At 43.4% G+C, this 24389-nt stretch overlaps 1 protein-coding gene and 1 long non-coding RNA gene across 4 annotated transcripts in view; one reads left to right on the top strand and one right to left on the bottom strand.

Moving 5' to 3' along the window:
• The first annotated feature begins 5346 nt into the window (after positions 1–5346).
• LOC147797932 (uncharacterized) lies at positions 5347–15275 on the top strand. Its single transcript, XR_015426626.1, has 4 exons — positions 5347–5984; positions 6377–6520; positions 11270–11409; positions 12794–15275. It is a non-coding gene; the product is annotated as an uncharacterized LOC147797932 (long non-coding RNA).
• Positions 15276–15954: 679 nt separating this feature from the next.
• LOC110989957 (uncharacterized) overlaps positions 15955–24389 on the bottom strand; it is a 33144-nt gene continuing 24709 nt past the window's right edge. For all 3 annotated transcript variants that reach the window (XR_015426625.1, XR_015426624.1, XM_087141968.1), the window contains exons 7-8: positions 18807–18852; positions 15955–16968 (exon numbers count right to left, since the gene is read on the bottom strand). The gene's annotated coding sequence lies outside the window, so the exon portion shown is untranslated. The remainder of the gene's footprint in view (positions 16969–18806; positions 18853–24389) is intronic.

The raw sequence follows: 24389 nt of genomic DNA, 5'->3' as shown, positions 1-24389 counted from the left end.
TGTCCTGATAGAGTAAGGCGAGAGCAGCTCGGGTTGTCCTTGGCTCGTGGGCTCATCTTCTGATATCACTGTCCTGATAGATTGAGGCGCGAGCAGCATAGTTGGTCCTTGGCTTGTGGGCTCATCTTCTGACATCACTGTCCTGATAGAGTAAGGCAGTAGCATTGTGGTTGGTCCTTGGCTTGTAGGCTCATGTTCTGACATCATTGTTCTGACAGAGTCAGGTGATAGCAGCGTGGTTGGTCTCCTCCCTGTGGGCTCATCTTCTGGCATCACTGTCGTAATAGTGTGAGGCAAGAGCAGCATGGTTGGTCCTTGGCTTGTGGGCTTATCTTCTGACATCACTGTCCTGATTGAGTAAGGCGAGAGGAGCATAGTTGGTCCTTGGCTTGTTAGCTCCTCTTCTGACATTATTGTTGTGATAGAGTAAGGTGATAGCAGTGTGGTTTGTCCCCTGCCTGTGGACTCATCATTTGGTATCACTGCCCTGATATAGTAAAGTGATAGCGGTGTGGTTTGTCCCCTGCCTGTGGACTCATCATTTGGTATCACTGCCCTGATAGAGTAAAGTGATAGCAGTGTGGTTGGTTCCCTGCCTTTGGGCTCATTTTCTGACATCACTGGCCTGATAGAGTGAGGTTAAAGCAGCATGGTTGGTCCTTTGCCTTTGAGCTCATCTCCTGGCATCACTGTCCTGATAGGGTATGGCGAGAGCAGCATGGTTGGTCCTTGGCTTGTGGGCTCATATTCTGACATCATTGTCCTGATAGAGTAAGGCGAGAGCAGCATGGGTGCTCCTTGGCTTGTGGGCTCATCTTCTGACATCACTTTCCCGATAGAGTAGGGCGAGAGTAGCATGATTGGTCCTTGGCTTGTGGGCTCATCTTCTGACATCACTGTCCTGATAGAGTAAGGCGAGAGCAGCATGGTTGGTCCCTGGCTTGTTGGCTCCTCTTCTGACATCATTGTTCTGATAGAGTAAGGCGAGAGCAGCAAGGTTGGTCCTTGGCTTTTGAGCTCATCTTCTGACATCGCTGTTCTGATAGAGCAGTATGGTTGGTCCCTGGCTTCTTGGCTCCTCTTCTGACATCATTGTTCTGATAGAGTAAGGTGATAGCAGTGTGGTTGGTTCCCAGCCTTTGGGCTCATTTTCTGTCATCACTGCCTTGATAGAGTGAGGGTGATAGCAGCTTGGCTAGTCCTTTTCCTGTGAGCTCATCTCCTGGCATCACTGTCCTGATAGTGTGAGGCAAGAGCAGCATGGATGGTCCTTGGCTTGTGGGCTCATCTTCTTACATCACTTTCCTGATAGAGTAAGGCGAGTGCAGCATGGTTGGTCCTAGGCTTTTGGGCTCATCTTCTGACATCACTGTCCTGATAGAGTAAGGCGAGAGCAGCTCGGGTTGTCCTTGGCTTGTGGGCTCATCTTCTGACATCACTTTCCTGATAGAGTAAGGCGAGAGCAGCATGGTTGGTCCTAGGCTTTTGGGCTCATCTTCTGACATCACTGTCCTGATAGAGTAAGGCGAGAGCAGCTCGGGTTGTCCTTGGCTCGTGGGCTCATCTTCTGATATCAATGTCCTGATAGATTGAGGCGCGAGCAGCATAGTTGGTCCTTGGCTTGTGGGCTCATCTTCTGACATCACTGTCCTGATAGAGTAAGGCAGTAGCATTGTGGTTGGTCCTTGGCTTATAGGCTCATGTTCTGACATCATTGTTCTGACAGAGTCAGGTGATAGCAGCGTGGTTGGTCTCCTCCCTGTGGGCTCATCTTCTGGCATCACTGTCCTAATAGTGTGAGGCAAGAGCAGCATGGTTGGTCCTTGGCTTGTGGGCTCATCTTCTGACATCACTGTCCTGATTGAGTAAGGCGAGAGGAGCATGGTTGGTCCTTGGCTTGTTAGCTCCTCTTCTGACATTATTGTTGTGATAGAGTAAGGTGATAGCAGTGTGGTTTGTCCCCTGCCTGTGGACTCATCATTTGGTATCACTGCCCTGATATAGTAAAGTGATAGCGGTGTGGTTTGTCCCCTGCCTGTGGACTCATCATTTGGTATCACTGCCCTGATAGAGTAAAGTGATAGCAGTGTGGTTGGTTCCCTGCCTTTGGGCTCATTTTCTGACATCACTGGCCTGATAGAGTGAGGTTAAAGCAGCATGGTTGGTCCTTTGCCTTTGAGCTCATCTCCTGGCATCACTGTCCTGATAGGGTATGGCGAGAGCAGCATGGTTGGTCCTTGGCTTGTGGGCTCATATTCTGACATCATTGTCCTGATAGAGTAAGGCGAGAGCAGCATGGGTGCTCCTTGGCTTGTGGGCTCATCTTCTGACATCACTGTCCTGATAGAATGAGGTGATAGCAGCTTGGTATGTCCCCTTTCTGTGAGCTCATCTCCTGGCATCACCGTCCTGATAGAGTACAGCGAGAGTAGCATGGTTGGTCCTTGTTTTGAGGGCTCATCTTCTGACATCACTTTCCCGATAGAGTAGGGCGAGAGTAGCATGATTGGTCCTTGGCTTGTGGGCTCATCTTCTGACATCACTGTCCTGATAGAGTAAGGCGAGAGCAGCATGGTTGGTCCTTGGCTTGTTAGCTCCTCTTCTGACATTATTGTTGTGATAGAGTAAGGTGATAGCAGTGTGGTTTGTCCCCTGCCTGTGGACTCATCATTTGGTATCGCTGCCCTGATATAGTAAAGTGATAGCGGTGTGGTTTGTCCCCTGCCTGTGGACTCATCATTTGGTATCACTGCCCTGATAGAGTAAAGTGATAGCAGTGTGGTTGGTTCCCTGCCTTTGGGCTCATTTTCTGACATCACTGGCCTGATAGAGTGAGGTTAAAGCAGCATGGTTGGTCCTTTGCCTTTGAGCTCATCTCCTGGCATCACTGTCCTGATAGGGTATGGCGAGAGCAGCATGGTTGGTTCTTGGCTTGTGGGCTCATATTCTGACATCATTGTCCTGATAGAGTAAGGCGAGAGCAGCATGGGTGCTCCTTGGCTTGTTGGCTCATCTTCTGACATCACTGTCCTGATAGAATGAGGTGATAGCAGCTTGGTATGTCCCCTTTCTGTGAGCTCATCTCCTGGCATCACCGTCCTGATAGAGTACAGCGAGAGTAGCATGGTTGGTCCTTGTTTTGAGGGCTCATCTTCTGACATCACTTTCCCGATAGAGTAGGGCGAGAGTAGCATGATTGGTCCTTGGCTTGTGGGCTCATATTCTGACATCACTGTCCTGATAGAGTAAGGCGAGAGCAGCATGGTTGGTCCCTGGCTTGTTGGCTCCTCTTCTGACATCATTGTTCTGATAGAGTAAGGCGAGAGCAGCAAGGTTGGTCCTTGGCTTTTGAGCTCATCTTCTGACATCGCTGTTCTGATAGAGCAGTATGGTTGGTCCCTGGCTTCTTGGCTCCTCTTCTGACATCATTGTTCTGATAGAGTAAGGTGATAGCAGTGTGGTTGGTTCCCAGCCTTTGGGCTCATTTTCTGTCATCACTGCCTTGATAGAGTGAGGGTGATAGCAGCTTGGCTAGTCCTTTTCCTGTGAGCTCATCTCCTGGCATCACTGTCCTGATAGTGTGAGGCAAGAGCAGCATGGATGGTCCTTGGCTTGTGGGCTCATCTTCTTACATCACTTTCCTGATAGAGTAAGGCGAGTGCAGCATGGTTGGTCCTAGGCTTTTGGGCTCATCTTCTGACATCACTGTCCTGATAGAGTAAGGCGAGAGCAGCTCGGGTTGTCCTTGGCTTGTGGGCTCATCTTCTGACATCACTTTCCTGATAGAGTAAGGCGAGAGCAGCATGGTTGGTCCTAGGCTTTTGGGCTCATCTTCTGACATCACTGTCCTGATAGAGTAAGGCGAGAGCAGCTCGGGTTGTCCTTGGCTCGTGGGCTCATCTTCTGATATCAATGTCCTGATAGATTGAGGCGCGAGCAGCATAGTTGGTCCTTGGCTTGTGGGCTCATCTTCTGACATCACTGTCCTGATAGAGTAAGGCAGTAGCATTGTGGTTGGTCCTTGGCTTATAGGCTCATGTTCTGACATCATTGTTCTGACAGAGTCAGGTGATAGCAGCGTGGTTGGTCTCCTCCCTGTGGGCTCATCTTCTGGCATCACTGTCCTAATAGTGTGAGGCAAGAGCAGCATGGTTGGTCCTTGGCTTGTGGGCTCATCTTCTGACATCACTGTCCTGATTGAGTAAGGCGAGAGGAGCATGGTTGGTCCTTGGCTTGTTAGCTCCTCTTCTGACATTATTGTTGTGATAGAGTAAGGTGATAGCAGTGTGGTTTGTCCCCTGCCTGTGGACTCATCATTTGGTATCACTGCCCTGATATAGTAAAGTGATAGCGGTGTGGTTTGTCCCCTGCCTGTGGACTCATCATTTGGTATCACTGCCCTGATAGAGTAAAGTGATAGCAGTGTGGTTGGTTCCCTGCCTTTGGGCTCATTTTCTGACATCACTGGCCTGATAGAGTGAGGTTAAAGCAGCATGGTTGGTCCTTTGCCTTTGAGCTCATCTCCTGGCATCACTGTCCTGATAGGGTATGGCGAGAGCAGCATGGTTGGTCCTTGGCTTGTGGGCTCATATTCTGACATCATTGTCCTGATAGAGTAAGGCGAGAGCAGCATGGGTGCTCCTTGGCTTGTGGGCTCATCTTCTGACATCACTGTCCTGATAGAATGAGGTGATAGCAGCTTGGTATGTCCCCTTTCTGTGAGCTCATCTCCTGGCATCACCGTCCTGATAGAGTACAGCGAGAGTAGCATGGTTGGTCCTTGTTTTGAGGGCTCATCTTCTGACATCACTTTCCCGATAGAGTAGGGCGAGAGTAGCATGATTGGTCCTTGGCTTGTGGGCTCATCTTCTGACATCACTGTCCTGATAGAGTAAGGCGAGAGCAGCATGGTTGGTCCTTGGCTTGTTAGCTCCTCTTCTGACATTATTGTTGTGATAGAGTAAGGTGATAGCAGTGTGGTTTGTCCCCTGCCTGTGGACTCATCATTTGGTATCACTGCCCTGATATAGTAAAGTGATAGCGGTGTGGTTTGTCCCCTGCCTGTGGACTCATCATTTGGTATCACTGCCCTGATAGAGTAAAGTGATAGCAGTGTGGTTGGTTCCCTGCCTTTGGGCTCATTTTCTGACATCACTGGCCTGATAGAGTGAGGTTAAAGCAGCATGGTTGGTCCTTTGCCTTTGAGCTCATCTCCTGGCATCACTGTCCTGATAGGGTATGGCGAGAGCAGCATGGTTGGTCCTTGGCTTGTGGGCTCATATTCTGACATCATTGTCCTGATAGAGTAAGGCGAGAGCAGCATGGGTGCTCCTTGGCTTGTTGGCTCATCTTCTGACATCACTGTCCTGATAGAATGAGGTGATAGCAGCTTGGTATGTCCCCTTTCTGTGAGCTCATCTCCTGGCATCACCGTCCTGATAGAGTACAGCGAGAGTAGCATGGTTGGTCCTTGTTTTGAGGGCTCATCTTCTGACATCACTTTCCCGATAGAGTAGGGCGAGAGTAGCATGATTGGTCCTTGGCTTGTGGGCTCATCTTCTGACATCACTGTCCTGATAGAGTAAGGCGAGAGCAGCATGGTTGGTCCCTGGCTTGTTGGCTCCTCTTCTGACATCATTGTTCTGATAGAGTAAGGCGAGAGCAGCAAGGTTGGTCCTTGGCTTTTGAGCTCATCTTCTGACATCGCTGTTCTGATAGAGCAGTATGGTTGGTCCTTAGCTTGTGGGCTCATCTTCTGACATCACTGTCCTGATAGAGTAAGGCAGTAGCATTGTGTTTTGTTCCCTGCCTGTGGGCTCCTCTTCTGACATCACTACCCTGATAGAGTAAGGCAGTAGCAGTGTGGTTGGTTCCCTGCCTGTGGGCTCATCTTCTGGCACCACTACCCTGATAGAGTAAGGTGATAACAGTGTGGTTGGTCCCCTGCCTGTTGGCTCATCTTCTGGCATCATTGTTCTGATAAAGTAAGTCATCCTTCAAGTCTTTCCTCACAAATTATAATTGTAACAAATATGATTTAGGTACTTAAGGCAATTTTTCCTTTGTACATGGTTGCCGCTGGCATAGAAAATCCTTTAAAAAAATCACCCTGAAAAGTCATTCAAAAGTGGTAAAATTGAGCCTTGTTTTTGTTGGTTGTCGGAGGAAAAAGTAGTGGGAAAGACGTGGAGGTCACGCAAATCAAAATCATACAACAGTTATTATTGGATATTCCACGTTTGATGTGATACCAAAAGAACAACAGATTTACAGGCTGTCCTCTTGCTCGTGCAAAAAAATTGTTTTTCGTTTGTGAATGAAAAACCTATTAAAACTTTTCCTTTTCTTGTTTTTTTGGGACATTTCCTGTGTTTAGATTTTGGGAGGCTTGATTTGCCAAGTGAATTTACTTCCCATGGTTACCTATGTTAAGGCTGGCTAATGTAGCCCCCACATTGTGATGTGAGTGGACCAACCAACGATGAAATCTCCAAAGTTGAAGAGACAGGTTACCCTGCAGGTTAGAGTCTCATGTGTTACACATGCTTGCAAGGATGTATCTGGGAAAAAAAGCTCGGAAGGAATGGGAGCCATTTCTTTTCTTTTCTTCATTCCCTTGCAAACTGTGTGTAGAAAGCCCCAAATGTATCAAAACCCCTCAAAAAATTGAAAAAGTCAAACAAGTCCGCTCCTAACTCCTGATTTTTGGTCCTGGATCCACCCTTGACTGATTTTTCTCAAGTCTTTGAACAGTTCATGTCAAAATCGTCTGATTTTGTGATAGTTGGAGACTTTAATATTCACATGGATCAGCCTCAAGCACATGATACGATTTGTTTTATGAATTTTCTGGAGTCTTGCAATTTGATTCAACATGTAGTATCCCCAACCCATATTAAAGGTCATGTTTTGGATCTTGTTATTACTCGTCCATCCATGGACATTATCAAATCTGTAGATGTTTTGATCCTGCTATTTCTGATCATTCACTGATAATGTGTTCTTTAGAAATCAGTAAGCCTGTGAGACCGCAGAGATCTGTGGCATCTAGGAGGATTAAAAACATGCTTGTAGACTGTGAACACTTTTGTCTTTGTTCTGCACTTTTAAAGTATTTGGACGAAACTTCATTACCCGACCCCAACGTATTCACAGCTTTTTACAATTTGGAATTAAGGTTGGTTCTTGACAAGCATATCTCCTGTTCAATCAAAGGTTTTTACTGTATGGTCAAATACACCATGGTTTACTGAGACCATTAGGAAGGAGAAAATTAAGCTTAAAAAACTGGAGCGTCGCTGGCGATGTACTCGACTCACTGTTGACTGGGAAATGCAGTTTAATCACGTCGTGAAGATGATCAAGGATGTGAAAGTGCATTATTATCAAAACGTAATCCAGGAGAGCAGGGGTGATTGTCATCAGATTTTTTGTGTGATTGATAATTTGTCATGCTGTAAGTCAGTTCCTACATTTCCTACTCAAGTATGAAGTCGAGTTGGCAAATCGATTTGCAAATTTCTTTCAAGATAAGATCAGCAACTTACGACGTATGAGTAGTGTGGGTCAAGGAGATTTGATATTCAAGATCCAATTCTTCCTGAAGGATGTAAGCTTAATTTAGGATCCACCACTTGTGCACAGACCTAGCAAATCAAACGCAAGTGTCCTAAAACAACTTGTGGTGCTGACCCGATACGAACTGCACTTTTAAAATGCTGTCTGCCTGAAATTTGCCCAATAATCACATCTCTCGTTAATTCTTCTATTAATCTTGCAGTTTTTCCAAATGATTTTAAGATGTCTACAGTTACTCCCATTCCAAAATCTCGGAACCTCAAGGCTGATCAAGCTGAGCTGCTTAAGAATTATCAGCCTGTTGCCAATTTACCATTTGTCTCCAAGGTTCTTGAGAAGGTGGTTGCGCAACAACTTACTAATCATATGACCAGGTTTATGTTGCATGAACCTTTTCAATTGGCATATAAGCGCCACCATGGGACGGAAATGGCTCTTGCCCGCATTCAAAATGATATTTGGAAAAATATGGATGAGGGCAAAGTCTCCATTCTGGTATTACTTGATTTAAGCGCTGCTTTTGATACGTTTGATCATGACATTTTGCCTCATTGATTAAGTACACGTTGGAGTCTCACAAAATACCTTCGATTGGTTTTCTTCTTACCTTAGAGACCGTTTACAAAGAGTTCAGATTCAGTCTTTATCGCCCGATGGTCAGAGTGGATTGGATGTGGGAACCATGAGTGACACCTATACACTTAAGTATGGTGTCCCCCAGGGCTCTGTACTCAGACCACTTTTATTCAATGTGTATATGTTGCCATTAGGGGATGTTATTAGGCATCATGGACTGAGTTGTCATTTTTATGCAGATGACACTCAGTTGTATTTGTCAGCTCAGCCAACTGCCAGTAACATACAGCAACAAGTGTCAGTCTTGGAAAAATGCTGTGACGACATCAAATTTGGATAGCGATTAATTGTTTGAAGCTAAATGATGATAAGACAGATCTGCTTTTCATTGGATCGCATATGTTGTTGAGCAGAATTCCCAGAATTGTCGTGAATATTGGTAATCACAATATTACCGCAGTCTCTGAAGTCACCAGTATACATTAAATCATTTAGTGAATTAGAAACAAGAACCACAATAAACACTGGCAAGCCCTTGCGTTGTTTGGCTTCGGACACGGAGATTTAAAACTCCCGCTCTCAGGGAGACACCAGCCTAATGGGCCCGCGGGCGAGTTACAATGTACGTGTTGACAAGCGTTACCACCCACCTTCGTGACCTTGCATGGGACCAGTGACAACTTCCTACAATGTAGTTAAGTATTGTACCCTGAAAATGAAGCGAACTTCACACAAACCTTCTAGGAAGCTCTTATCTGTATAAATGCTGGTATCTATGCCAGTGTATCAAAAGCAGCATTAACCTAATGATCTCTCTATGCTGGCCACTAAAAAGTACTCATATACATCAGCAAACAGACCGCTAGTCCATGACGCTGTATAAAATAAAACAGTAAGAAAAGAGTGTGCAGTGGCCCTGTTAATGCTGATAACTAATCTCATACACTCCTTGCTTAAAAAGACTAATTCACGGTTTTTGAGGTCAATCAGCCACGGAGCATATTATTCATGCATTCTAGGAATGTGGAGAGTTTTAAGACTGGGCTGAAGATGCACCTTTTTAAACAAGCATTTTTAGTTTCTTAGTATTAATTTTGATTATGGTACATGTAGGTTGTATTTATTTATATTTTGATGTACAGCGCCTGGGAGCAGCTTGATGGATTGGGCGCTTTATAAATGTCAATTAGTATTATTACTTAGTTCTAGACAATCCTGGAAAAGAGTTGTTCTGGAAACAGGGATGATATTCTGCTTTTTGGCAGATTTCTGCTTTTGGGACTTTGAAAATATGCTTTAACATATGAGCTCTGCCTTTTTGGACTGTGCAATACAGTGATAGTTGACTTACAGTGTAGAAATTCTAATATTTTAAATGCTTCTGACCCATTTCATCAAGATAGTTTTCAACTTCCAGGTATCAGATATGATAATATAGAACCTTTTCTTGTGGTGAAATGAAATAATATTGCATTTCTCATACATGTAGCTTACTTCCCATGTGCCACGTCATTTTTATTTCATCCTAAAAAGTGCATCAAAATCATCGACCAAGAAGCGCCTTGCGTCATGCCATTCATGTCCTATGTTCATGTGTAGATAGGCACACACGGTCAATGTTCTCACACAGATCCGAAACCAGGCTAGAATTGGGAGATAAGATAAAGCAACACATTCCATAGGGTCTTTTTGCAGACAAAAACGAGTGCCGACCAGTGACCATTTCTGTAGGATATACAATGTATGTTCGCTTCCATGTAACTGTCAGTGGCACAATCACTCTGCTAGGCTTATTTTCATGATGCATCCTCATATAAGCCAATGATTGTGCACTTCTCATGCTCCTCACCTCATGCACGAGTGTATCCACCGCCAAGCGAAGCCACTGCGCCTGGTACCCTGAATACTTTTTGTGTGTAATCACAGAAAACTGTACCATCGTGTGTGTTGTTGAATGGACATTATCATTACATTTCCATCCTCATGTCTGCCCGTAAAGACATCATTCATTGAGAAGGAAAGGTGAAGCACATTGACAAAGGGATTAAAAATTCCTGGCGATGGGGGTTGGTTCAGGCCAAAATAGGAGGAGTGTTCTTGTCCGAATTTATTCAGAAATTGGCAAAACCTGGTAAGGAGGTGGTGCGATGTAGAAATTAATTACGCCTCCCAGGGCAAAAACACTTCAACCATGTTAGCAGCACATGCAGAATCATTCCAACTTGCGGAGGGTCTTTATAACGCATTTGTGACCTGTCACCACAGAATGAGCTGAAAGTCAGAATTTTCAAAAACTGAGATATTGTTATTTTTGAGTTCAGCAGAAAGAGATTTTTCCATTGATAAGTACATGGAACACTTGGGGTAAAGGTGACAATGTGGCATTATTGTGGCAGCTTCGCGTCTTTGTCTCAACATTGTTTCAACATTTCAGACCAAGCACAAATAATACTAGCGTCCAAATTGCTGAGAAAGTGACATTTCTGCAAAATGTTTGGAATTAAATAGGAGTCGAGTTACTCTTTTCAAATATTACAAAACCCCAAAATTGATCTCCACTTCAATGTGACTTTGAACCCTCAAAATAGGACAGAGCGAGATGCGACTTTACTCTCATTTTGAAGGGTCATGTACAGGTATCAAGTGAACAAAAAATAATAAAAATGTTTCTGGGTGGACTTCTAGAAATGTTTCTATTGTAAAATGTGTCCCAGAAAGGCTTAGATTGTACCACAGAGTATCTAACGTTGACATTTTTCCTGGGGCCCTGACCCAATGTCATAAAGGGCTTCACGCTGTGTGCTCGCAAAGTTCATCTTTTTTCATTTTCTGAGAATCTCACCCTGTGTAAAGTCCTGGAAAAGTCACAGAAATCAAGATCATTCAAGGGTATTTTTGATGGGCTACTTTAATGTGGTACACTGAATAATAATTTACAGGCCATCCTTTTCAGTCCATAGTCTGATAGTTGTGGTTATGGCAGTCATCAGAGTACAGATGCTGATGGGTTGAAACTTGGATACTTTGCTCATTTTGAAAAAAAATCTTTAATTAAAGTGTGACTGAAAAACCTAAGACAATGTTTTCTTATTTTTGTCGCTTTCTCTGCATTTAGATTTGGGATTACCTTGTTGCTAGATGAAATTGTACTGAAATAGCTGCCTACATAGAGACTGGCTAACGTATCCTGTGTCGTGGTGTGAATGGACTAACCAAGACAGATCTCCAAAGTTGAAGAGGCAGGTTACCATGCAGGTAAGAGTCTCATGTGTTGCACATGCTTTCAAGGGTTTATCTGGGAAAGGAAGCTTGGGAGGAATGGGACCCGTCTCTTTTCTTTTATTCTCTTTTGAAAGGTAATGAAAAAAAAAATTTCCCTCGAGAACTGTGTATAAAAAGCCAAACCCTTCAAAAAAAAATCCACTCCCCACTTCTGAATTTGGACTTGGATCCACCCTTGGTTTTTGGTGAGCAAAAAATGATAAGTTCTTTTGGTTAGCTCACACGGGACAACCCTGACCTCGGGTTGGCTGTGTATGCTGTGTCAAGCAAGATGGCGGGGATGAGATTCACTCATCACTAGGACCCAAACAGGGCACGGGGAAAGGCTGATGGCTTTGCACTGTGATTGGCTACATTATGCATGACCTTTGACTGCAACTTGCAAGGTTATCACTTCCAGTTATTGTTAAGCATTATTTAAATTTTGGGGTTCAGGCCAAAGTGTTGGCTATATGAATAAACAAGGTGTGGTATTGAAGTATCACTGATCACGCGTCTTTTGGCAGTACCGGTATTTTTCAAATCATTGGTTATCTTGATCAATTTTGGATGAACGAATAAAGTGTAAAATTGGTGAAAGTGTTTTCAGCAATGAGGAAGAAAAAGGAACAAATATTGAATTGATAACCGTTGCTTGTATTCAACTCATTGAGTGAGCTCGCACACCTGAAAGAAATTTACCCAAAATGTTCGTTAGCTATGATCTCGTGCGACATATTTCCTTCATTACAAAATCTGTGCAGGGCAAGCCCTTCTCAGCGCCCTGTTTGGGTTCTGGGTGATGAGCAAAGGGACAAGATGAAACCCTTGTCACCAGAGCAAGCTAGTTGAATGCACCAACTGTACTTGAAGTGTTCTCATTTCCTGGCCGAAATTTCCTTTTCCTTGCTGTTTCATTGCAAATTACCAAAGATCATTGGTCAAAATTTCCTGAGACATGTTCAAGGATTAAATTTGGGTTTCAGAGTTTTGATAAAACAAGGTCATAGAAAGAAGCTTCTTCCCCATTGGCATACATGTAAATTGCCAAAAGATTGATATTACAGCGCCCTCAGTTGTCGAGAAAGGCGTGATGTCACTTTTTCAATTCACTTCACTCAAAAGGAATGTTGAGGTTTTCAAGTTTACGACCTGCAGTCCATCAGAAGTCCTATCACGAGTAATAGTCTTTTTTCGTAGTACACGTGGGCAATAAGCCGTCCTGACTCAGCCTTAGTGTCAATTCAAATTACAACGCAGACAGTTTTGTATGAAATAAGGTGTAAAATTAAGGACTCTACAAAGATCTTTTACTTTTTGTCGGTGTGGGTATTATATTTTGCTGTAATTCGTTCTTCTGTGATTAATTTCATCCCAGACATTGTCGACATGGAAGCTGTGCATACAATAACCAGATCTGCAATGCCGATAAGAAGAGCGCCCTCGTCTCCTTCAACAAGGAGAGAAGCAAGATGGGGGACAAGATCCTGTGGGACTTCCCAGAGATGATTCATGAGAACATCTAGGAAAGGAAGTAACTCAGATGGATGCCAGTCTTCGCCTCCATCACTGAGGAGGAACAGTTTCTAAGAATGCATGAGGGATCCTCGTCAGAACCACAATCATTGATTCACAAAGGCAAGGAAAGGACTCAATCTTCTCATAGATGCAGTTCTTTGCTTCCACCTTAGTACGTGATGGAGCAAGTCTCTCTGCATTTGTACACTACTCAAAAGGATCAAAGGATCAGAATTTTAAAAAAGGATTCACATCTTTAGAAATATGAGTGTCATTTAATGTGGTTATGTTCTGGCTACAAAACAAGAAAAACTTATTGGTTCCAGTCCAATGTAAACTTTCTCTGCAGAGTACTGAAGTCCCATGAAATTGAAAAACACTTTGGTCAGCACCTTGTCAAGGTCTCGTACACAGCCCTAAAAATAAGGAAAGTGGGGTTTGGGAGAAGATGAGTTGTTGGAATAATATCTTGTTAATGTGAGGGCGCTGTTTATAAGTTAGAATGATATCCTGTTAATGTGAGGGCGCTACTTTTTATTCTGAAATTATTACAGCAGAGAAATGAAGCAGTTTGAAGATACGATACATACATGTATCTCAGTGTAAAAAAATTATAAGACCTTTTTTGTTTTGGAAAATAATGCATACATCTGTTTGTAAATCTTCCCCAAATAACATATTTTTATAATTATCCATAAAAATAGACTGATACATTTCCTAGTTGTTTGTGAACCAGCGCAGTTCATTTCTGACCAAAGGAGACTCTGTTGCTTAGAAAATTGCGCCCTCTCTTGGTCAAGCTCAGGGCTCATGGGACTATGAAAGACATGATGCATTATCTGCCACTGTATCAAAGTGGACATCTGGCTGAGATTTTCAGACAAATGTCTGATCCTTTAATATTTTTGAGTAGTGTATGTTGGTATACAGTACAATACTGCTACAATGAACAGGGTAGGGTCCATACACAGTGCTTGGTGTAGCATACCTCCCCAACTGTTCTGATTTCATTGGGTGATATTTCATAGGCTTAAAAATTAAACTGTTCCCATTTCTGAAAAAAAAGAACAAAATTCCTTGTAAGAGGGCGCTATTTGCCAAAAAGGAGGTGCCATTTGCAGAAAAAGAGAGCGCTGTATGCTATGTTGTAAAATGGTAGTTCTGATTTCTGACTTTTCAGTGTTGATATCTTGGCTTTGATGTCATTATCATCAATCCTAAATTTGTGTCTTTAATTTTAAAAGAAATTTTCAATGTTCAGAAAAAGTGCCTAGAAAAGGAGCCAAGGGGCATGTTCCATACACCCAATTGTTCAGGATAGTGAGGTTGTACTGTATTCATGACTTAAGAGGTACTTTTGTACATTCAGTTGTCAGAAACAGTCAATCAGTTTGATTTGAAACAAAAATTGCTGTTCACAAATTAGCTTATATCTTTAATGTATCGTAACCGATGTACTTTATTATGTACGCACATTTAAAATATTCATGTGTACTGGTATGAAGGTTTTCAAGATGCTAAACTCCAAAAATTCCAATGATGTATTTGTAAGAAATTTTTTTATTATTAGGAAGCCTGTAGATACTTTGCTAGAAAGGACTCTCATCAAAGTTTGTAACTCTTGCAAGCTTTTAAAATTTCAACAGTAAATTATGCAATTCGCATCTCTGTTTCCCATTCAGGCAGCCAAAATACCAGCACTGTTCAATCAACCTAGACGCCGTTCTGAACCTCAATTCAATAAGTTTTTCCTTTGACAAAATTCTGTGCATTATGTATTTTCCAAGTTGTACATGCACATTGCCAGAGCATTAGAAAAAGTTTTTGGCTGAAAATTATCACAAAACTGCAAGTTACAATTTGTTGGCTCAGTGCTAAAAGCTCATTACTGCAAAAATGTTATGCTTGAAAAGTTTGAAAAAATAATTTACTGAAACGTTTTTAAAACTTCCAGTCATAAAAGTACTTTTTGCAGCTGACATACCTACATGCATGTGTCAACCAGTTTCATTCTCAAATTGATGTTTACAACAGTATTTTTCACTAAGGACCAATTAGCACTGACTTTTTGTTTGAAAATATTGCCTTGCAACGATGCCTTTGTATTTAAAACAGTCACCATTTATTGCTGTAACCAGTTAATTTCTATTTGCAAGTGAAATAAATGTTCATTTATTTCAACTAACAGAACAACTTTGTTTGTATATATCTATTTGTGAAAATGTAGTACTTTACCCTTTTAACATTTCCCCAGTCTCAACCATTTTACACTGCCAGATTTAATGTATTTCCTTCCAACTTTAGATTTTACACTGCAGCCTAATCCAAAGCCCTGCCAGTCTTAAACATCTTCCAAGCTCCTTGCATAAAGTTCCTTCTTAGAGCCTTTAGTCTCAACCCTGCAAGGGCTCCAATAAGCCCACTGGCAATATGGAACATTAAGAAGCATGTCCTTCAACCCCATGGGATCCTTAGACCTCTAATACTGATAGTCCCAAGCCCTCAGTCATCCACTCTACCCTTCCTATCAGCTCTCAGACTTCCAGCCCCTAGGCCTTCCACCCTTGCCTATCTCCAGTACAGAGTTTGGCTGAAAAATATTCTAAGTCCAAACAATGGAAGGTTTAAGATTTAGAAACGAACACATTTCTTCAAGAAAGTGCCGTGGCATAGCGGTTAAGGACACTAACTGCAATGCACAAGGACCTGGGTTCAATCCCAGGTGGGCATGCACAATTTTGTTAAAAAACTTAGTATATAAAAAAAAAACCAAAAAAAACCTCCTTTTCCCGGGGACCCCGGGATTTGAACCGGGATCCCCTGGCCTGGCAGCCAGCTAGCTAACCACCAGGCCAATTGCTTCTTGATAGATTTCATTTCGGAACTTATATTTAAAGGTTAGGATTGCGCAATTTCGAAAAAGGTCAGGGGGCACAGCTTATCTGCATAGATTTAAATAACAAAAGCAGAAATTTGAATATGCCAAAAGACAGAGAATAGACAAAATATTCAGACCTTGCATGTACTTCGGTATGATGTATTTCCAAAATATATTTGCAAGCCTTCTACATTTAAACCTCTTCAAATTATCTATTTCTACAAGTCAATTATGTTTCTGTCACAAAAATTCAACTGTGTTAGTGGAACATTCAAGATTGAGATTCTGCAAAGACTGAATTTTCTGGGCATCTATATAAACTGTAAACTTGTTGGGACATTTTAAAGAAAATTTGGAAGTAAGCCTCCAAGGCTATCTTGCTCTAAACTTTCTAGGAACATAATGGGCATTATTGGTACCTTTATTATGAACAATCTGGAGAGGAAAATTATGCACAAGATCTAAAAAATTCAGAAAAAAAGAAAACCAGTAAAACAAAAAAACATGACCATTTTCCAGTTTCCTCAAGCATTTAAGAGTCCTATTTCTGAGCTTACTTTGTGCAAGCATGAACAGTATGATGGATATTTTGAAATTTCTACATTTGAATGAACAATGAGTCTAATGCTCTGTAATTTTAATTTACTCAGATAAGACAGAAAGGATAACTTCAAATATGATTGATTTCTTCTCTAGAGACAAAACTCCACCCTTGAAAAGCAGTCTAAAAATATGGGTTTTTGTGTGAAAAAAGGTTGTGCATGTTCAACTAAAAACATCTAGTATTCCCTTTTCCAAAAAGCCTAAAACTAATCTCATCTAATCTTTGAGCATTGTAGCTAAGCCCCTGGGGACGGGGGCTGGTGTTGGTGCCAAAGCACCCCTAACTTTTTTGGACAAGGATGCTGGTGTACAAAATAGCACCCTCAACTTTGACCATGTTAAGCCACAAACATAATCAAACTCATCCACATGAGACAATCACCGAAAAACCCCAGATATTTATGATTTTACAACCTCAGCACCCTTTAAGAAAAATGTGTTTCCGCAGGCACGATTGTCGCATCCTGTTTGTGCTGCCTAGGTTTGTTAAAGGGAAGCCCCAACAAATGCCACAGTAGAAAGGAACCACTTCGGCCTTGCTGATGTTTTTTTGCCTACAGGAAAAAGAAAACAAGGAAGAGTGTTTCAGGACATTATACTACACAGACATTGTTGCCAAATTTAACTAACAGTATTTAGCCAGCTACAAGTAGACAGCGCCCTCTGTCATGCGTAAGTTTGGTAGTCTGGTGAATAGTCTGAATATCTAAAAGCACAGCATATGCTCCCAGCTGAGTTCTATCCCAAGCTGTTGTCCTTTTCTTCATGCCAAAAATAAGACTGTTTTGGGTTATTTTTAAATTGACTCCAACATGTAATTATAGAGTATTGGATTAGATTATTTAGAAAACTGAACTCAGGGTTTCCAGCATTTTCATGGAAACAAAATTTCTTGATTTTCACTGATTGAAGTTAAAAATTCCCAGATCATCATTTTGGCTTAATAGTCTGATAGTGTAAATTACAGGTGTTTGTGTGTTATAAGGTGTTATAAGGTCACCATGGCTACATTGATACAGAAAGAAACAGTTATTTACTACAAGTACAGCAAGCTATACTACAAAGCCACCATAGCCATGCAATCATTCAAAGGATTCGCTGTTTGGTATGGACTCGAGGTGAGAAAGTCTGACCAGTGCACAAAAACGTCCCAATTTTTCCCCTGATTTGAGGGACTTTTGCCAATTCCGTGACTTTCCCGGACAGGAAAAAGGGGAAGTAATTTTCCTGGTTTTTGCTGATTTCTAGATTAGTTGAGAACCCTGTCAACTACAAGATTTTAAGTAATAGCTTTATTTAAAATTTGTTTATTTTACACGGCAAGCTTCAGTGACAATTATTTCAGTTAGACTTCACCCTAACCTCATTCAAGAGTAGCTATAATCAAATTTTCAAATTGCACCTTTGTGACTCCATTAATCTTTTTACATTGTTTTTATGCCAATGAGTATTTCCATATTCATGAGCAAACTGTGATGTCATCCAAGAAAGAAGCCTCAATGTTACACATTGGTTTGTACACAATAAGTCCTGCATTTTTTGTAGATTTTGCTGGACTCAGTTTTTCTCTGCAGTTGAAGAAAATTTGTGTTTAAGAAAAATTGATTGTAGCTACATACGCATTTGAGGTACTTGAGACTTCACCGATTACCTTGTATTATCAGGACTGAGAACAATGGAAAACAAAGGATGGGGAGCTAACAATTCCCTCGTTATATTAAAGCAGAATGTTGTATTAACTGTGTCCTCATTATTGAGGTTGGACTTATTTGTCTGAATCCTAACAGAGCCACGGGGTGGAATCTGCCCCTCCTTATGTTCCAATCTCCTCACAGTGCATTTTTACACACCAAACCTTCAAGAAATTTGCTATTAAATGTATATTCCACTCATTTTGACCCCAATTTTGTGAAAATTGCACATATTCCTTTCTCATGCAGCATCAAGTTTTTCAAGAGAGCTTATCAGTCAGAATGTCAACTTTACCCACTGGTGTGCATCTAAGCTTACACGAATAAGGCTTCAAATGACAGCAACAATAAAGCCATACATCAGATGGAATTGACACTTCCCACTGTACTGATAATGAACGTGTCTATATGCATGTCAAGTTTAAAAAAAATCAGGCATAGGGACACCGAGTTCAAAATGGGGTGTGGGGATGGAATGGTCTGAAAAAATGTTCCGTGAAATTTTCTGGAAAACACAGCTATTCTGGGGCTAAATCATTTTTGTTCAATTGCCAAAGTTTCCAAAAGATTTTCTTACGGCACCTTTGCCTGTGAATTCAGTTTACTAATTTTTCTGAACAACTTCAGTCCCAACATAAACACAATTTGTTCATAACTGTAACATTTCCCCGAGGTTTGTGAACGACTCTATCATTACTTACCCACACATCTTCATCGAGAAAATTGATCCTTCAAGATGGCAGACCACTGTAATTGCAGCAACAAAAGAAAGAAGGGAATAATAAATTTTGTAAAATCTTAAGCAATTTGATGCAATCATTTGATGTTTGTAAATAACTACAGAAACACAACACATGGCTAATACAAAATCTTCCGATTTACCCTGCCGTGTGTGACTACTATGAAAGATATTACTAAGACTAGGGCTAGGATTGGTGTCTCAAGCCTGGATGGTGTAAACTCAAGCCTGATAAGAGGCTCAAGAGCTGGGAATGGTCACTCAAGCCTAGAAGGTTTGAGGATCAAGTCCTCCTAATGGTTCATGGAGCCGAGACTAGCAAAAGGATTCAATCCTGAAAGGTATAAGGCTCGGGTCCACCTGATGGTTCATGTAGCTGAAACCAGCATAAGGTTTGATTACTCAATCCTGGGAGGTTAGAAGCTCAAACCCACCTGCTGGTTCATGTTGATGAGACCATAGCAGGATTGGTCACTCAATCCTGGGTGGTTAGAAAGTCAGGTCTACAAGCTGGTTCATATTTATGAGACCTCAGCAACGATTGGTCACTCAATCCTGGGTGGTTAGAGGCTCAAACACACCTGCTGGTTCATATTGAATAGACCATAGAAAGGATTGGTCACTCAATCCTAGGTGGTTAGAGGCTCAAGTCCACAGGCTGGTTCATACTGATGATACCAGCACAAGGATTGGTCACTCAATTCTAGGTGTTTAGCGACTCAAGTCCACCTGCTGGTTCATGTCAACAAGACCCAGAGCAGGGATTGGTCACTCAATCCTGGGTGGTTACAGGCTCAAGTCCACCTGCTGGTTCATGTTAATGAGACCCAGAGCAAGGATTGGTCACTCAATCCTGGGTGTTTAGAGGCTCAAGTCCACATGCTGATTCATGTCAACGAGACTCAGAGCTAGGACTGGTCAATCAATCCTGGGTGGCTAGAGCCTCAAGTCTACCTGCTGGTTCACGTTGATGAGACCAGCACAAGGATTGGTCACTCAATTCTATGTGGTTAGAGGCTCAAGTCCACCTGCTGGTTCATGTCAACGAGACCCAGAGCTAGGACTGGTCACTCAATCCTGGGTGGTTAGAGCCTCAAGTCCACCTGCTGGTTCACGTTGATGATACCAGAGCTAGGACTGGTCACTCAATCCTGGGTGGTTAGAGGCTCAAGTCCACATGCTGATTCATGTCAACGAGACCCAGAGCAAGGATTGGTCACTCAGTTCTAGGTGGTTAGAGGCTCAAGTCCCCCTGCTGGTTCATGTCAATGAGATCCAGAGCAAGGATTGGTCACTCAATTCTAGGTGGTAAGAGGCTCAAGTCCCCCTGCTAGTTCATGTCAACGAGATCCAGAGCAAGGATTGGTCACTCAATCCTGGGTTTTGTCAGGCTCACGTCCACCTGCTGGTTCATGTTAATGAGACCCAGAGCAAGGATTGGTAACTCAATCCTGGGTGTTTAGAGGCTCAAGTCCACATGCTGATTCATGTCAACGAGACTCAGAGCTAGGACTGGTCAATCAATCCTGGGTGGCTAGAGCCTCAAGTCCACCTGCTGATTCATGTCAACGAGACACAGAGCAAGGATAGGTCACTCAGAGCAGGGATTGGTCACTCAATCCTGGGTTCACCTGCTGGTTCACGTTGATGAGACCAGCACAAGGATTGGTCACTCAATTCTATGTGGTTAGAGGCTCAAGTCCACCTGCTGGTTCATGTCAACGAGACCCAGAGCTAGGACTGGTCACTCAATCCTGGGTGGTTAGAGCCTCAAGTCCACATGCTGGTTCACGTTGATAATACCAGAGCTAGGACTGGTCACTCAATCCTGGGTGGTTAGAGGCTCAAGTCCCCCTGCTGGTTCATGTCAACGAGATCCAGAGCAAGGATTGGTCACTCAATTCTAGGTGGTAAGAGGCTCAAGTCCACCTGCTGGTTCATGTTAATGAGACCCAGAGCAAGGATTGGTAACTCAATCATGGGTGTTTAGAGGATCAAGTCCACCTGCTGGTTCATGTCAACGAGACCCAGAGCTAGGACTGGTCACTCAATCCTGGGTGGTTAGAGGCTCAAGTCCACATGCTGGTTCACGTTGATAATACCAGAGCTAGGACTGGTCACTCAATCCTGGGTGGTTAGAGGCTCAAGTCCCCCTGCTGGTTCATGTCAACGAGATCCAGAGCAAGGATTGGTCACTCAATTCTAGGTGATAAGAGGCTCAAGTCCACCTGCTGGTTCATGTTAATGAGACCCAGAGCAAGGATTGGTAACTCAATCATGGGTGTTTAGAGGATCAAGTCCACATGCTGATTCATGTCATCGAGACTCAGAGCTAGGACTGGTCAATCAATCCTGGGTGGTTAGAGCCTCAGGTCCACCTGCTGATTCATGTCAACGAGACACAGAGCAAGGATAGGTCACTCAATCCTGGGTGGTTAGAGGCTCAAGTCCACAAGCTGGTTCATATTGATTATACCAGCACAAGGATTAGTCATTCAATTCTAGGTGTTTAGTGGCTCAAGTCTATCTGCTGGTTCATGTCAACAAGACCCAGAGCAGGGATTGGTCACTCAATCCTGGGTTCACCTGATGGTTCACGTTGATGAGACCAGCACAAGGATTGGTCACTCAATTCTATGTGGTTAGAGGCTCAAGTCCACCTGCTGGTTCATGTCAACGAGACCCAGAGCTAGGACTGGTCACTCAATCCTGGGTGGTTAGAGCCTCAAGTCCACATGCTGGTTCACGTTGATGATACCAGAGCTAGGACTGGTCACTCAATCCTGGGTGGTTAGAGGCTCAAGTCCCCCTGCTGGTTCATGTCAACGAGATCCAGAGCAAGGATTGGTAACTCAATCCTGGGTGTTTAGAGGCTCAAGTCCACATGCTGATTCATGTCAATGAGACTCAGAGCTAGGACTGGTCAATCAATCCTGGGTGGCTAGAGCCTCAAGTCCACCTGCTGGTTCACGTTGATGAGACCAGCACAAGGATTGGTCACTCAATTCTATGTGGTTAGAGGCTCAAGTCCACCTGCTGGTTCATGTCAACGAGACCCAGAGCTAGGACTGGTCACTCAATCCTGGGTGGTTAGAGCCTCAAGTCCACCTGCTGGTTCACGTTGATGATACCAGAGCTAGGACTGGTCACTCAATCCTGGGTGGTTAGAGGCTCAAGTCCACATGCTGATTCATGTCAACAACACCAAGAGCAAGGATTGGTCACTCAGTTCTAGGTGGTTAGAGGCTCAAGTCCCCCTGCTGGTTCATGTCAATGAGATCCAGAGCAAGGATTGGTCACTCAATTCTAGGTGGTTAGAGGCTCAAGTCCACAGGCTGGTTCATAATGATGATACCTGCACAAGGATTGGTCACTCAATTCTAGGTGTTTAGCGACTCAGGTCCACCTGCTGGTTCATGTCAACAAGACCCAGAGCAAGGATTGGTAACTCAATCCTGGGTGTTTAGAGGCTCAAGTCCACATGCTGATTCATGTCAACGAGACTCAGAGCTAGGACTGGTCAATCAATCCTGGGTGGCTAGAGCCTCAAGTCCACCTGCTGGTTCACGTTGATGAGACCAGCACAAGGATTGGTCACTCAATTCTATGTGGTTAGAGGCTCAAGTCCACCTGCTGGTTCATGTTAATGAGAACCAGAGCAGGGATTGGTCACTCAATTCTAGGTGGTTAGAGGCTCATGTCCAAAGAGTGGTTCATGTTAATGGGACCCAGAGCAAAGATTGGTCACTCAATCGTGAGTGACCATTTGGTCACTCAATCCTGGGTGATTAGAGGCTCAAACCCACCTGCTGGTTCATGTTGATGAGACCAGAGCAAGGATTGGTCACTCAATCCTGGGTGGTTAGAAGCTCAACCCCACCTGCTGGTTCACATAGATAATACCAGCACAAGGATTGGTCACTCACTTCTGAGTGGTTAGAGGCTCAAGTCCACCTGCTGGTTCATGTTTATGAGACCCAGAGCAAGGATTGGTCACTCAATCCTGGGTGATTAGAGGCTCAAACCCACCTGCTGGTTCATGTTGATGAGACCAGAGCAAGGATTGGTCACTCAATCCTGGGTGGTTAGAAGCTCAAGTCCACAAGTTGGTTCATATTGATAAGACCAGCACAGGGATTGGTCACTCAATTCTAGGTGGTTAGAGGCTCAAGTCCACCTGATGATTCTTGTTATGAGACCCAGAGAAAGGACTGCTCACTCAATCCTGAGTGGTTAAAGGGTCAAGTCCACTTGCTGGTTCACATTGATGATACCAGAGCAACGATTGGTCACTTAATCCCGGGTGGTTAGAGGCTCAAGTCAACAAGCAGGTTCATGTTGCTGAGAGCAGAGCAAGGATTGGTTACTCAATCCTCCGTGGTTAGAGGCTCAAGTCCACAGGCTGGTTCAAGTAGTGAGACCCAGAGCAAGGATTGGTCACTCAATCCTGGGTGGTTAGAAGCTCAAACCCACCTGCTTGTTCATGTTGACGAGACCTCAGCAAGGATTGGTCACTCAATCCTCGGTGGTTAGAGGCTCAAGTCCACCTGCTGGTTAATGTCGATGAGACCAGCACAGGAATTGGTCACTCAATTCTAGGTGGTTAGAGGCTCAAACCCACTAGCTGGTTCATGTTGATGAGACCAGAGCAAGGATCGGTCACTCAATCCTTGGTGGTTAAAAGCTTCAACCCACCTGCTGGTTTATGTTGACGAGACCTCAGCAAGGATTGGTCACTCAATCCCAGGTGGTTAGAAGCTCAAGTCCACAAGCTGGTTCATATTGATGAGACCAGCACAGGGATTGGTCATTCAATTCTAGGTGGTTAGAGGCTCAAACCCACTAGCTGGTTCATGTTGATGACACCAGAGCAAGGATTGGTCACTCAATCCTGGGTGGTTAAAAGCTCAAACCCACCTGCTGGTTCATGTTGATGAGACCTCAGCAAGGATTGGTCACTCAATCCTGGGTGGTTAGAGGCTCAAGTCCACTTGCTGGTTAATGTCGATGAGACCGGAGCAAGGATTGGTCACTCAATCCTGGATGGTTAGAGGCTCAAAGCCACCTGCTGGTTAATGTTGATGAGACCAGAGCAAGGAATAGTCACTCGATCTTCGGTGGTTAGAAGCTCAAGTCCACAAACTGGTTCACGTAGATGATACCAGCACAAGGATTGGTCACACAATTCTAGGTGGTTAGAGGATCAAGTCAACAAGCTGGTTCCTGTTGATGAGACCAGAGCAAGGATTGGTCACTCAATCCAGGGTGGTTAGAAGTTCAAGTCCACAAGCTGGTTCATATTGATGAGACCAGCACAAGGATTGGCATTCAATTCTAGGTGGTTAGAAGCTCAAGTCCACCTGCTTGTTAATGTTAATGAGACCCAGAGCAAGGATTGGTCACTCAATGCTAGCTTGTTTGAAGCTCAAGTCCATAAAGTGGTTCATTTTAATGAGACCCAGAGCTAAGACTGCTCACTCAATTCTGTGTTATTAGAGCCTCAAGTCCACCTGCTGGTTCTTGTCATGAGGCCCAGAGAAAGGAT

This window comes from Acanthaster planci, linkage group LG10 (assembly GCF_054643075.1).
Source record: "Acanthaster planci isolate LZ-2023a linkage group LG10, COTS_SCS, whole genome shotgun sequence".
Taxonomy (NCBI): Eukaryota; Metazoa; Echinodermata; class Asteroidea; order Valvatida; family Acanthasteridae; genus Acanthaster; species Acanthaster planci.
This window is presented reverse-complemented; position numbering and strand designations above follow the sequence as displayed.